Here is a 15,203-nt window from a genome sequence, read left to right on the forward strand (position 1 = left end):
TATATAATAAACCGTCGGTAAACAAAGAGCCAAAATGGAGTGAGCTGTATTTACAAACTCCGCGACTCGCGAATTTTGAAGGCAAAAAGGGCCGCGAGTCGCGGAGCCCCAAATTCTGAAACTCCCTATAAAAGCAAACGAATTCTGATCGCAAAAACCAACATATATATCCATCCTCTCTATATCTATACGTAAATATTTATATTTATATTTTAATTTTAATTTTAATTTTAATTTTAATCCTAATAATAAGGGTATGTTAGCGAATATTGTAAGGGTGTAAGTCGAAATTCTGTCCGTGTAACGCTACGCTATTTTTAATCATTGTAAGTTATGTTCAACCTTTTTAATTTAATGTCTCGTAGCTAAGTTATTATTACGCTTATTTAAAACGAAGTAATCATGATGTTGGGCTAATTACTAAAATTGGGTAATTGGGCTTTGTACCATAATTGGGGTTTGGACAAAGGAACGACACTTGTGGAAATTAGACTATGGGCTATTAATGGGCTTTATATTTGTTTAACTAAATGATAGTTTGTTAATGTTAATATAAAGATTTACAATTGGGCGTCCCTATAAATTACCATATACACTCGATCGGACACGATGGGCGGGGTATTTATATGTACGAATAATCGTTCATTTAACCGGACACGGGAATGGATTAATAGCCACTAGAATAATTAAAACAGGGGTGAAATTATGTACAAGGACACTTGGTATAATTGATAACAAAATATTAAAACCTTGGGTTACACTCAGTCGACATCCTGGTGTAATTATTAAACAAAGTATTAAAATCTTGTTACAGTTTAAGTCCCCAATTAGTTGGAATATTTAACTTCGGGTATAAGGATAATTTGACGAGGACACTCGCACTTTATATTTATGACTGATGGACTGTTATGGACAAAAACCAGACGAACATATTAAATAATCCAGGACAAAGGACAATTAACCCATGGGCATAAAACTAAAATCAACACGTCAAACATCATGATTACGGAAGTTTAAATAAGCATAATTCTTTTATTTCATATTTAATTTCCCTTATTTTATATTTAATTGCACTTCTAATTATCGCATTTTTATTGTTATTGTATTTAATTGCACTTTTAATTATCGTACTTTTTAATTATCGCAAGTTTATTTTATCGCACTTTTATTATTCGCAATTTCATTATCGTTATTTACGTTACGCTTTAATTTAAGTCTTGTATTTATTTTTAATATTTTACATTTGGTTTTAACTGCGACTAAAGTTTTAAAATTGACAAACCGGTCATTAAACGGTAAAAAACCCCCTTTATAATAATAATATTACTTATATATATATATTTGTATTTTTATAAAAGTAAACTAATATAGCGTTAAGCTTTGTTTAAAGATTTTCCCTGTAGAACGAACCGGACTTACTAAAAACTACACTACTGTACGATTAGGTACACTGCCTATAAGTGTTGTAGCAAGGTTTAAGTATATCCATTCTCTAAATAATTAAAACTTGTGTAATTTGTAACGTATTTCGTAGTAAAATATAGTACTATCACGTACCCCCACGCTACCCACATCAAGTTTTTGGCGCCGCTGCCGGGGAAACACTTAAAAGCCGGAAGCGTAACGCTAATATATAAAATTAAAAAAAAGATTTTTAGTTTACTTTTATTAAAATTCGTTTTTATAAAAATACGTTTTAAATATTCAAAAATATAAAAAGAAAACAAAAATATAAGTATTTTTAAGATATTGTTAAATATTTAAGTTTTATAAAGTTTCTTTATTTTTATATAAGTTTTATTTAAGTATTTTATTTTTATTTAAAACATAAAACATAAAAAAAATAAAAAAATAAAAAAAAAACACGTCGAATTAAAAACTGTACCTGAGTTGAATTCTGGAACCCCGCGACTCGCGGAGTTTGCTGCCTCGACTACCGCAACTCGCGGAGCCACTCTGACACTGACAGAAACCCTAATCTGCATTTAATTAGGAGTAATTAATTATTATTATTATTTTAACCCTAATTATTTTAATTATTATTATAATTTAGTTAAAGTTTTAATTTAATTAGTATAATTAATTATAATTAGTTTTAATATATAAAAATTAATGCTTTTATAAAATAATATAAAAATAATAATTTTATAAAAATTTGTAACTTTTTACAACTTTTTGTATATTTTTATATTTTGTCCCTTTTTAATCGTTTTAGCGTAATATTTGTATTTTTAGCTCATATTTAGTTTTAAACTTAGTTTTTTCCATAGTTATTTTTACTTCTAGATTTTTAGGCTTTGCCGTAGAATTCCTTAAGTGCTTTTTCTTTAGACTAAGATTTAGGTGCTTTAGAATTTTGCGACGCCTTTTTAAGTTTTAGTTTCTTTTTAAGTTATTTCCATTTGGGATTTAGTTTTTCCTGTAAGCTTTAATATTTTTAGACGACTTTTTCCTATGTATCAATTATCATTCCAATTAGTAATCTCAATTTGCGATTATAATTTTAAGTTAGTTGTAGTAATAAGGTTAGGTTAGTCAAGTGTTTTTAAGTGTTATAAGTTTCTTTTATTTTTCCGTCGCCTTTTATTTTTCAACCATTTTTCTTTTTCGAACTTTTTCCGACACGCTCTTTTTCTTTCTTATTTCTCGCTATTCTAGTTTTAGGACATAGATTTTTATTCTACTTCTTATCTAATTTTCTTAAAATTACGAAAATTTATTTTAAGTGGTTAAATTGATAGACATCAAAATTTTCTGGTTCGTAGTAATAGTTGGATTTGTACGTGGACCGGGTTATTGGAGCCAAACAGTCCTCAATTATATTGAGACCAAGCGAATCCTGCCTCTCTGCTGCATCTTTTGGCTATTCGAAACGTGGGCAAAATCAGAAAAGTCTATTGATTGGATAACTTATTATAATTTTTCTTTCCTTTTAAAAACTAATAGGATATTCAGTGAATGCACCGAGCAAGACGTTCACCACCTTTTGTACGTTCACCACCTGTAACTAGATCAAGACATTTATCAAATATTACCGCCGTTGATTTTTCTTTAGAATCGTCATCCAATCGACCAAGTACTCCAGTTCAAATTTCCGATAATCCATTTTTTAAACCCGACCTCACAATTGAGAATCCGGAGAATATTCAGGGACGATTCATAGATCCTAAACCACTAAACTTTCCTCCGGAACCACCAATCATTCAAACAGAGATTGTTGAGGAACGAACCATTAAATCAGAATCCTCTAGTGATTCCGATTCAACAAATTCAATTATGGAGAATCTGGAACCATTAAGTATGGAAGACCGAATGAGAGCTAAACGCACTGGCCAAGGTCACGCAATTACTCATCCAGACATTAATGCGCCAGATTATGAAATCAAAGGACAAATTCTACACATGGTGACTAATCAATGCCAATTTAGTGGTGCGCCGAAGGAAGATCCAAATGAACATTTACGTACCTTTAATAGGATCTGCACACTATTTAAAATCCGAGAAGTGGAGGATGAACAGATATATCTCATGTTATTTCCCTGGACTTTAAAGGGAGAAGCCAAAGATTGGTTGGAATCGTTACCTGAAGGGGCGATTGATACATGGCATGTTTTAGTTGAAAAATTTCTTAAACAATTCTTTCCTGCATCTAAAGCCGTAAGACTTCAAGGAGAAATTGTTACGTTCACACAGAAACCAAATGAAACTCTATATGAGGCGTGGACAAGATTTGGAAAGTTGTTGAGAGGATGTCCGCAACATGGTTTAGACACCTGTCAAATAGTACAAATATTCTACCAAGGATGCGACATCACTACAAGGAAAGACATAGATATAGCAGCTGGTGGTTCTATTATGAAGAAAACCGAAACTGATGCTTACAAAATTATTGATAACACTGCTTCCCACTCACATGAGTGGCACCAAGAAAAAGATATCGTTAGATCATCTAAAGCAGCTAGAGCCAATTCTAGCCATGACTTAGATTCCATTTCCGCAAAGATAGATGCTGTCGAGAGATGAATGGAAAAGATGACTAAAGATATTCACTCAATACGAATTAGTTGTGAGCAGTGTGGAGGACCACATTTGACAAAAGATTGTCTCAGTATTGAATTAACAATGGAACAAAGAGAGAATATTTCATACATAAACCAAAGACCTGGAAATAATTATCAGAATAATTATCAACCGCTAAGACCAATTTACAATCAAAACCAGAACTATAACCGAAATATTCCATACAACAACCAACAAGGTCCTAGCAATCAACAAGTATCCAATAATAATTACAATCAGCAAAGACCTAATTTTCAAAACAAACCACCACAACAAACCGATGATAAAAAGCCGAATTTAGAAGATATGATGACGAAGCTAGTTGAAACTCAAACGCAGTTTTTCACATCTCAGAAACAAACTAATGAACAAAATGCTTAAGCATTTAGAAATCAACAAGCTTCTATTCAAAATCTGGAACAAGAAGTAAGTAACCTATCAAGGTTAATAGGTGAAAGAAAACCGGGAAGTCTACCTAGTGATACAAATGCTAACCCCCGGAATGAAACAGCTAAAGCCATTACCACAAGAAGTGGTACAACACTTAAACCATCTGAAATACCTGTAACTTCTGATGAAGCTATTCCTACTCCACAAGAACCCCAACCTAATCAAGATAAGGAAAAAGAACCGGTAGTTGAAAAGGTTAATGAAGATAACACAGTTAAGGCTAAACCTTATGTTAAACCATACCAACCACCACTTCCTTACCAGAGTAAAATGAAGAAAGAGAAACTTGAAGCCGAGCAATCCAAATTCTTGGATATGTTTAAACAGATAAATGTAAATCTTCCTTTCATTGATGTGATTTCAGGAATGCCTAGATACGCTAAATTCTTGAAAGATCTGATCACGAATAGAAAGAAAATGGAAGAACTCTCGGTTGTTACCATGAATGCTAATTGTTCAGCAGTGCTGTTGAATAAGATACCAGAAAAATTATCTGATCCAGGAAGTTTCACAATTCCATATTTTCTGGGTAGTCTTAGTTCAATAGAAGCATTGGCAGACTTAGGTGCTAGTATAAATCTAATGCCGTATTCACTATACGCTAAACTAGACCTTGGAGAATTGAAACCAACCAGAATAAGCATACAACTAGCCGATAGATCAATAAAATATCCTAGAGGGATAATGGAGAACATGCTAGTTAAAGTTGGTACTTTAGTATTTCTAGTAGATTTTGTTGTTCTGGACATGGAAGAAGATTCTCAAGTTCCTCTCATATTAGGAAGACCATTCTTAAACACAGCTAAAGCAATGATAGACGTGTTCGGTAAGAAATTGACCCTAAGTATAGAGGATGAGAGTGTTACCTTTTCAGTTGAAAGAGCAATGCAACAACCACAATCTGCAGATGATACATGTTATTATATTCAAACTATAGATGCACATGCAGAATTATTAGAAGAATTTCCAGAATTACAAGGAACAAGAGAATGTTCTTTAGGAGAAGGTAATGAACCAATTGATGAAGCTGAAATGTTAGCTACACTTATAGCTAATGGATATGAACCAACAACAGAAGAAATTCAAATGCTAAAAGAAGAAGACAGATATCGATACAAATCATCGATAGAAGAACCTCCGAAATTAGAGTTAAAGCCACTTCCAAACCATTTGGAATACGCTTATTTACATGGTGAATCTGAATTACCTGTAATAATATCGTCTTCTCTTACTGAAAATGAGAAATCACAACTCATTTCTGTGTTGAAAACTCATAAACCAGCCATTGCATGGAAGATTCATGATATTAAAGGAATAAGTCCTTCGTATTGCACACATAAAATCCTTATGGAAAAAGGTCATAAAACGTATGTGCAACGCCAACGAATACTAAATCCTAATATGCAAGATGTAGTTAAGAAAGAGATTATTAAACTGCTAGATGCAGGTCTAATTTATCCAATCTCTGATAGTCCATGGGTAAGCCCAGTTCAATGCGTGCCTAAGAAGGGTGGCATGACTGTCATTACAAATGAAAAAAATGAGCTTATTCCTACTAGAACTGTAACAGGATGGCGTGTGTGTATTGATTATAGAAAATTAAATGACGCCACCAGAAAAGATCACTTTCCCTTACCTTTCATTGATCAAATGTTGGAAAGATTAGCCGGAAATAGTTACTATTATTTTCTAGATGGATTTTCCGGATATTTTCAAATTCCAATAGCACCCGAAGATCAAGAGAAAACCACATTCACGTGCCCTTATGGTACTTTTGCTTACAAACGCATGCCATTTGGACTTTGCAACGCCCCTGCAACCTTTCAAAGGTGTATGATGGCGATTTTTCACGACATGATAGAAGAATGCATGGAAGTTTTCATGGATGACTTTTCAGTCTTCGGTGATACATTTGAATCATGTCTAGTTAATCTGGAACGAATGCTTATTAGATGCGAACAATCAAATCTAGTACTTAATTGGGAGAAATGCCATTTCATGGTTAAAGAAGGCATCGTTCTTGGTCATAAAATTTCAAAAGAAGGAATTGAAGTGAATAGAGCTAAAGTAGATGTAATTGCTAAACTTCCACATCCCACCAATGTTAGAGGAGTTAGGAGTTTTCTAGGGCATGCCGGTTTTTACCGACGTTTCATAAAATATTTTTCTAAAACTGCCACTCCTATGAATAAACTCCTAGAAAAGGATGCTCCATTCATCTTTTCAGATGAGTGTATCAAATCTTTTAATATTCTTAAAGAGAAACTAACTAATGCACCGATCATGATAACACCAAATTGGAATCTACCATTTGAACTAATGTGTGATGCAAGTGATTTTGCAATGGGAGCCGTTTTAGGACAAAGGATTGAAAAACGATTTCAACCTATATATTATGCTAGTAAGACGTTACAAGGAGCACAAACGAACTATACAACTACTGAAAAAGAACTCCTTGCTATTGTCTTTGCTTTTGACAAATTTCGATCATATCTCGTTCTAGCAAAAACGGTGGTCTATACCGACCATTCTGCTCTTAGATACCTATTTTCAAAACAAGATGCTAAACCAAGATTAATCCGTTGGATCTTACTCTTACAAGAGTTTGATATTGAAATCCGAGATAAAAGAGGAGCAGAAAATCTCGCCGTTGATCATCTTTCTCGTCTTGAAAATCCCGAATTAGAAGTTCTAAATGAATCGGCCATACAAGACAACTTTCCTGATGAATATCTATTGAAGATAGATTATAAAGAAATTCCATGGTTTGCAGACTATGCAAACTACTTAGTTTGTGAATTCCTTGAAAAAGGATTATCGTACCAAAGACGAAAGAAATTCTTCAGTGATATAAAACACTATTTTTGGGAAGATCCACATCTGTTTAAAAGTTGTCCCGATGGAATAATACGCCGATGTGTATTTGGAGATGAAGCTAGTAAAATATTAAACCATTGTCACACAGGACCAACGGGAGGGCATTATGGGCCTCAACTAACAGCAAGAAAATTTTATGATGCTGGATTCTATTGGCCTACAATTTACAAAGAAGCACACCTTCTTTGCAAATCCTGTGATGCTTGTCAAAGGGCCGGAAAAATAAGTCAATGTGATGAAATGCCACAAAATGTCATCCAAGTATGTGAAGTATTTGACATTTGGGGTATTGACTTTATGGGTCCATTTCCAAAATCTCATAATAATCTATATATACTCGTAGCCATTGATTATGTATCTAAATGGGCGGAAGCACAAGCTCTCCCAACTAACGATGCACGAGTTGTAGTCAACTTTTTAAAACGTCTTTTTGCAAGGTTTGGAACACCGAAAGCTTTAATAAGTGATCGGGGTACTCATTTTTGTAATAATCAACTTGAGAAAGTTCTTAAAAGATATGAAGTAACTCATAAAATCTCCACCGCATATCATCCACAAACAAGTGGACAAGTTGAAAATACCAACCGAGCTTTAAAACGTATTCTAGAGAAAACCGTAGGATCAAATCCGAAGGAATGGTCTATTAAATTGGAGGATGCACTCTGGGCTTTTAGAACAGCCTACAAAACTCCAATTGGAACCACACCTTTTAGACTTGTTTATGGAAAAGCATGTCATCTTCCAGTAGAAATTGAACACAAAGCATTTTGGGCTTTGAAGACATGTAATCTTGATTTACATGAAGCCGGACGTCTACGATTAAGTCAACTAAACAAATTAGAAGAATTAAGACATGAAGCATACGATAATTCGTTAATCTATAAAGAAAGAACGAAGAAATGGCATGATAAAAGAATCAGAAGTTCAAAAGAATTTAAGGAAGGAGACAGAGTTCTTCTTTTCAATTCACGATTCAAGCTATTTCCTGGAAAATTGAAATCAAGATGGTCTGGACCATTCATAGTTAAAAGAGTTTTTCCATACGGAACGATAGAATTAATAAATTCAAATGGGATTGAATTTAAAGTTAATGGTCACAGAGTTAAACACTACATAGATAGTCCGATGGAAGTCGACAACGAAGTCAATCACAATTTCGACACCACAGCTAACTAAGTGTGGGGAGAATCAAGTCTTTAAAGGATAATATGTATTTCTGTTAGAGTTAGATTGTCTGTTTTCGTGTAGTTCTCGAAAATGGAACCCGAATGGTCTTTCCCTAGCAGACCCTAAAGAACTAGTCTTCTCCCCCCCATTCTGAATTTTTATTTTTTTTAGGAAATGAAGACTGCCTGTGAACTAAACCATGGTCTAATGCTACACGCTTTGATCACTAAACGTAATAATGACACACTTCCGAGTGAAATAGTATCAGTAATCAGAGAAAGATTGGACGGAGTTAGAAAAGGATCCAGATGCGAAGATAATAAGTTACAATTTGGTAAAGGAAAATCAAAATCCAAAGCGAAAAGAAGAGCACGACACCTAGAAAGATGTCACAAATGCGGAAAATGGTTACATGGAGGTAAATGTTCAAATAATCAAACCTATTCAAATACCGAATTTGTTACTTTATGCAGAGACGGACCGTTCGTATGTTTAGAATAAAAAACACTGAATGCTCGAGGTTACGCCTATGTAGCCATGGAAAACCAATTAAACCGACTATCTTATGAATGGGATAGATCATATAACTAAGAAATCTATTTCACAGGTAAGTCTGTACAGTCTTTATTTTTATTTTTATTTTTAACCTTTTGATAATAAACGCTAATTTGTTCGCTATAAAGTATTAAATTGGTATTGAATAAAATTAGGTTTGGCGACCGAAATTATTGATATCATTCAAAAATTTATTACATCACTGCGAAATTTAACGTTTATTCTTAAGGTATAAATATCTTTAATCAATCAACCCAAAATATTTCAAAAATTCGTCATGAGTTAAATTAGGTCTTGGAACCGAAATTACATTACCGAAAATAGGGACGCATATTTTTGATAATATTTGATTGATTAAAGTGGGATAAAAAGCCAAAAAGATTTTTAATTTTATTTTTACCATGTTTTTAAAATTAATATATAAATCTTAAATTAATATTGTAAACTTTGTAAAAACAATATATTTAAAATTGTAAATATTTGAAAATTTTATATAAGTTTGGTGTGAATTTATAATATGAATTTTTAAATTAAGTTTGGTGTGAATCTTTAATTTTTAAAAATATGAATTTTTAATTTTATGCATTTCAAATTTTAAAGTTTGGTGTGAATTTTTAATATTAATTTTGAATTTTATATTTAAATTGTGTGAATTTAAAAACAAAAATTTACTTTATCTCATTAAGTTAAAAATATGATTTTTAAAATTCGTCGTAAGTTGAAGACTAGGTCTTTGAACCGAAATTGCTTTACCCATGGGAGGGACGAGAACTTTTATTATCATTATTTTTAATCTTATTGAATTAAAGTATGCCAAAAACATTAAAAAACCAAAAATCTTAGCTTTTAAAACAATAGCTACAAAAAGACAAATTTTAAAATTTTGTCGAGGGACGGACTAGGACATCGATCCGAAACGACCTCGTCCTAAATAACAAGGGAAACAAAATTTTAAAATTAATTACTTAATTGTTTTAATTAGTATAAGATATAAAAAAAATAACAAACTCCGTGACTCGCGGAGTTTGAAGGTTTAAACCCCGCGACTCGCGGGAGGACCAAAATACAGAAAAAAAAAATAAAAGCTGAACGAACAGCTCAGTCCACACACCACAAAACCAAATACTGCGAAAATAAAACCCGAAAATACACGAGAAAACACCCCCAAAATCACAATTTTTAACCGTTAATCATCAAATCTTTTGCTAAAATCATGTTGAGAAGGATGCTATCAAGGAATTACTCAAGAAAAACGGTAAATTTCTACACCTAAACACCATTTAATCCGAAAATTAGTGTTCTTGAGCAATTTTTTCCCCAATTTGATTTTGATGCTTTTTAGTGTAATTATGCTTAAATTGTTTATGTATTATGCTTGTATAACCTAGATTGATGCTATTTAACATGATTAGAAGCCTTAAACTTCAAATTTTGAGTAATCTAGGGTTTGTGTTCTTGAGCAATTTGGGGCTTTTTGATATAAACAGGTTATGGCCGATTTTTGTCATGAATTGTTGCTAAATTAAGTAGTGTAACATGTTTAGGTAGTTAAATGATCCAAACTTTGAGCCTAAACATGATTTTGAGAATTAAAGTGGACTTTTTCAAGTCTAAAATTCATGAACTTGATTTTTGAGAGATAATGCCATTTGAAACTTGTTTAATTGCTAGTAATGATTATTTTGACATGTTATTTGAGTTGAATGCTTATGAACTTGGCGAACATTTTCGTATATGCTTATTTGAAAAAGTGTAGATTTGATAAAAATGTGAAAATGAGCTTCAGTTTGATATAAATTGATCATGTCATTGTAATTATTTTGATTGATGATTTTGCTGACACTAATGCATATTTGGATGCACAAAAATTGTGTTTGATGTGTTTTGGAGACTGAAAGGGGTGAATCTTCATCCCAAGCTCGCAATGCTCCTGCTGAGAATGCGGAACAACAGGAGGTGGATAACTACTACAAACAAGATATACCTCATCCAGTCATGACATTTTCTGATATGCACTTGGAAGATTTGCATCCGAACCTGAGATTTGACAGACTTTGGATAGATTATCCAAAATACCAAAGGGATTTGCATACTCTTCATTCTAAAGTTGTTGAGGTACCTAGGGTCATAGAATGGGGACCATTAGAAGCTGTAGAATTGGCCGGGCCAATTAGGGAATTACTTGCACAGAGGTATGGTAATTCTACTTTTAACGACTGGGTACGTTTATTCACCATGCGTAGACCTGTATATAAAGTATGGTGTGAAGAATTGTTGTGTAGTATAGAATTAAATGATCGGGTAGCTAGTTTAACCGATCGATCTTTTATTAGATTTTTGTTAGGAGGTTCGATGCGCCACATGTCTTTACTAGACATGGCTCAGGCTTTACGTATATATACGCCTGAGGAGTTAGCATCTGCCGATTGTAGAGGGTTGATACTAAATGGTAGAAAGATAGATGAAAATTTTGATACACATGGTGTATGGAGTCAAATGACAAGCCATCACCGATTCAAAGGGGGAAATTACTCTTATTTGGATATAGATAGAGCTGAATTAAGAGTGATTCATAGGTTTTTAGCTAATTCGATTACACAAAGAGGTAAGAACAAGGAAAAGGTAAATGAACAGGATTTATTTTACCATATGTGTATTCGAGACCCACAAACCGCTGTAAGTATACCTTATTGTGTGGGTTATTATTTATCAGCTATGGTTAGGGGGATGAGACCGCATAGCATAATAGGAGGTGGTATTTTTATTACTTTGATTGCTGAATATCTCGGTGTGGATATAAGTCGGGAGGGATTATTAGTAGAAGAACCAGAACCCCGCGATACAATAGGTTTAAATGTATACCATGGTGCGAAAGTTTTGAAGAGGCGAAATAACGCCGTAGTACAATACCATGGTAGACATCCACAGGTTGAGAGAAACCAACAGCAAGGTAATGTAGGAGGGGGAAATGAAATGCAAGAAATGCAAAGGTTTATAGCTTCACAGGAGTACGGAAATGCTAGACAGAGAGCATTTGAAGATTGGCAAGTTCATCAAAACCAAATCATAGCTCATTGCCAACATATAGGTAGAAACTATATTCCTACTCCAAAACTCATATTCCCTCCCTGGTCTATAGAGATGCAACCACCGTATCCTACGTATAACCCAGCCGAAGCATTTTATAGCACCTATGGTTATGCATGGAACCCCTATTGGTATCAGTATCATCCCTAGTCTACTTAGTTTTATTTATTTTGTAATTTGTAATGTTGATACGTTTAATACTTATGTTAATATTGTAATAGTTTTTATAATTTTCTAACTTTTATTCTTAGATTTTAATAATTTTTGAATGTGGGGTAATATACCAAACTTCAAAAATATGTATATATGTTTGCAGTTTATCTTATGTACACAACAGGGTAAAACAACGCATTTTCAAAGACTGGCATTAAGTTCAGCAAAAGCAACTAATTTTGACGACAAGATGCAAAATATATGTGAAATAACAACAAGACGGAATGAACAAATGATGTGCACCATTTATCATTCAGCAAACAAACGCCAATATATTTGGAAACTTTGGTAAAATTTAATCATTTTCACACTAATCACCCTCAATAATTTAAATTGTTACTGATTTCTTGCAAATGAGGGCATTGCAAGATCTTAAGTGTGGGAAGGGGTTAAATTCTTTCGGATTTTAAAATTTTTATCTTAAACACTGGGTTACCATTAAAAATACTAGTAAAGCAGTAGTTGTATTAGAATCTAGTGCTCTCTGATAATAAAGAACAGCCCTAGTCTTATATACTGACTACCCAATTCTAGTAAAAATTTTCAAAATTTTCAATTAAATGAACTCAAAATCATGTTTATACATATTTATGAACGATAAAACTAGGTTTTAACACCGAAATTATTGTAACCTCGGAAAGGACATAAATTGAGAAACAAACCAAAATGTTAAAATTCATTTAAAATGGAATAGAGGACAATAAAAAGGAAAATAAAAGCCAAGTGTGGGAAAATTCTCCAAGTTATTCAAAACATATATCACATATTTTTGTACAAATAACTGAAAATACTTTTGCTTTGGACTAAACTAAAAAGTTTTACCTGATTTACTGTAAGAAAGATGGATCTACACGATGAATCAATTCCTTCATTAAAAGGAAGTAAAGTCTTCCGAAAAAGACACGCACTTCTTGATTTAGGTCAAGAAGTTGTCGTCCAGACCAGCTGTAGGTTGACGAAAAATCTAGAAAAGTCATCACTAAAATCAGCAGGAAATCCACGGACCTCAGCATTAAACAGGGTCACCAAGTGGTCAGATTTATCCTAACCATGAGAAGGATTTATCTCGTAAAATAGGGGGCACCATGCAAATTAGCTGGATAAGACTAATGAATCAGATCCCCAGAAAGGATAATCTCCTTAAAAGATCAAAAATCAGCTTTTAAGCCTGATATTACTCAATCCTTGAGATTGACCTTAAAGATTGAGAATTACAAACTCATGGAATTCAATGATATCTAAACTCAAGCTTGAACGAGAAAATATTTTGATCAAAATTACAAACCGATTTGTTTTCTGAAAACCCTATTTTCAATGCGTTCATTACCATTGAACGTAAAATCTTAGGAATTCACCTGGAATTCATTAGGTCACCTGAACTAAATCGGGTGTCAACCGTAAGAACGGTGGTTGCATAGTGGTCAAAGACAGGACCTTGTGCCAGACCGAAAAATCATAAGGGTGAGCTTTACTATTGCTCCTACCAAGGATAGTAATTGCGTCCGACACGTTATAGACCATAATTAAAAGCATGTCAGGGGACATTGCCTTAACAGTTACTTGTTCAACGCTTTCCTTTACAACCGGACGGTAGTTTACCGAAAGGTAATATACGGGAGAAGTAAACTGGACGTGTTGCTTTCTAAATACAAGGTTAGCAAGTGGGTGACACAAAACCGCAAGTTTTGAGCTAAAATTTTCAAATCTGAAACCCACCAAACCCACAAAAATATTTTGCAAACACCGGTAAGGGTTATTCCGGAAAACTTATCTAGGGTAAAAACTAGATTTAATTTTCAAAAGATCAAATGTTTTCATAAAGATCCAATTTCCTTAATGGATCTAAATTTTTATAGTCATGTGGGACTGTAAACCATATCGTTACTACCATTGTTTATACCGCCGTATAGAAATCACTGATGTACAAAGTGTGAAGAATAAAGAAGTGATTCTAGTATTTCAAGACGATATTGCTTGAGGACAAGCAACGCTTAAGTGTGGGAATATTTGATAATGCTAAAAACGAACATATATTTCATAGCATTATTCCTTAAGAAAGACAAACTTTTAGTTGCAATTGTTCTATTTACAAGTGATATTCGTTTAAATAATAAAAGGTGAAGACAAAAGACAGATTCGACGAATTGAAGACGCAAACGACCAAAAAGCTCAAAAGTACAAAAGACAATCAAAGAGGTTCCAATTATTGATAAGAAACGTCTCGAAATTACAAGAGTACAAGATTCAAAACGCAAAGTACAAGATATTAAATTGTACGCAAGGACATTCGAAAATCCGGAACCGGGACCAGAGTCAACTCTCAACGCTCGACGCAACGGACTAAAAATTACAAGTTAACTATGTATATAAATATAATATAATATATAATTAATTATATAAATTATATATATATTATATTTATATAATAAACCGTTGGTAAACAAAGAGCCAAAATGGAGTGAGCTGTATTTACAAACTCCGCGACTCGCGGAGTTTGAAGGCAAAAAGGGCCGCGAGTCGCGGAGCCCCAAATTCTGAAACTCCCTATAAAAGCAAACGAATTCTGATCGCAAAAACCAACATATATATCCATCCTCTCTATATCTATACATAAATATTTATATTTATATTTTAATTTTAATTTTAATTTTAATCCTAATAATAAGGGTATGTTAGCGAATATTGTAAGGGTGTAAGTCGAAATTCTGTCCGTGTAACGCTACGCTATTTTTAATCATTGTAAGTTATGTTCAACCTTTTTAATTTAATGTCTCGTAGCTAAGTTATTATTACGC

This window comes from Rutidosis leptorrhynchoides, chromosome 5, assembly GCF_046630445.1.
Source record: "Rutidosis leptorrhynchoides isolate AG116_Rl617_1_P2 chromosome 5, CSIRO_AGI_Rlap_v1, whole genome shotgun sequence".
Classification (NCBI taxonomy): domain Eukaryota; kingdom Viridiplantae; phylum Streptophyta; class Magnoliopsida; order Asterales; family Asteraceae; genus Rutidosis; species Rutidosis leptorrhynchoides.